Raw genomic sequence first — 1,056 nt, 5'->3', positions numbered from 1 at the left:
CATTTTTCTTGAAAAGGCTTTAAGAGGGAAAGAACAATGGCAGAATCTTCACTAACAGCAAGAAAAACCAGGAGACGGAGTATCGACAGATTGCCTCCATGTAAGTCAATAACCCAGAAGAACACTTTGACTTTGACTTTTCTTTTATAATATTGAATATGTACAGTTCAGGAATGTAAAGCAGATCAAATCATTTCAGCTTAACATGAATAATTCTTGCACATATATTTATTTATTTATTTCGGTAAGTGGTTATGTAATGAGCTTCGCATTTATGTTCTGATCAGCTTGTCTGGGTTCATTTTACAATAATAACCAGCTGACTGTACATAGACCTCTGGATCTGTTCTGTAGAGATGATCAGACATGTGTGTGTTCGATCTGCACTGAGACAGACCACAAGAACCACAACACTGTTCCTATAGAAGAGGAGAGTGAAGAGAAGAAGGTAGAAGTTATTATTCTTTTAAAGGACTGATATCATGAGGAATCAGATTTTATTTCATGTTGTGAAATAAAAGCTCATTATGAAAACATATTGTGAGTTTAATCTGTGTTATGATAAACGTGTCTGTGTTGTTCTCTCTATAGACTGAACTGATGAAGACACAGAAAGACGTGCAGCTGATGATCCAGAACACAATCAAGAAGATTCAAGACATCAAACACTCAGCAGAAGTCAGAAAAGTGAGTTTAAAAAAATGTAATAAAATAAATGTAAATATTTATTATTGCAACAAACTTCAATGTTGAGGGAAGAAAGAGGCAAGAACCGCAGACATAATAACTAAATAAACAAACAATCAAACTAAATGAGTGACAGCCCCTCACAGATGACTATCAGACTTAAATATATAGCAACAACAATAAAACAACAACTAAAATGTGCAGGACCTGTTCTGCTCTCGTCCAGGGTTCAGGATGAAGTTTAACACTTCTTTTGAGGGATTCTGAAAACACATGTAGCCTATGTATGTAAAAAAAAAAAAAAGTATGAGCAATAATAACACAGATTTTTGCAACAGGGATTTTATACTGAACTGCTGGAGATGATGG

The 1,056-nt window shown here is 34.7% G+C and overlaps 1 long non-coding RNA gene across 1 annotated transcript; it reads left to right on the top strand.

Moving 5' to 3' along the window:
* The first annotated feature begins 351 nt into the window (after positions 1-351).
* On the top strand, positions 352-1,056 carry LOC107575678 (uncharacterized). Its single transcript, XR_001607921.1, has 3 exons — positions 352-448; positions 592-687; positions 1,026-1,056. It is a non-coding gene; the product is annotated as an uncharacterized lncRNA (long non-coding RNA).

Source organism: Sinocyclocheilus grahami, unplaced genomic scaffold, assembly GCF_001515645.1.
Source record: "Sinocyclocheilus grahami isolate Dianchi unplaced genomic scaffold, SAMN03320097.WGS_v1.1 scaffold2810.1, whole genome shotgun sequence".
NCBI classification, from domain to species: domain Eukaryota; kingdom Metazoa; phylum Chordata; class Actinopteri; order Cypriniformes; family Cyprinidae; genus Sinocyclocheilus; species Sinocyclocheilus grahami.
This window is presented reverse-complemented; position numbering and strand designations above follow the sequence as displayed.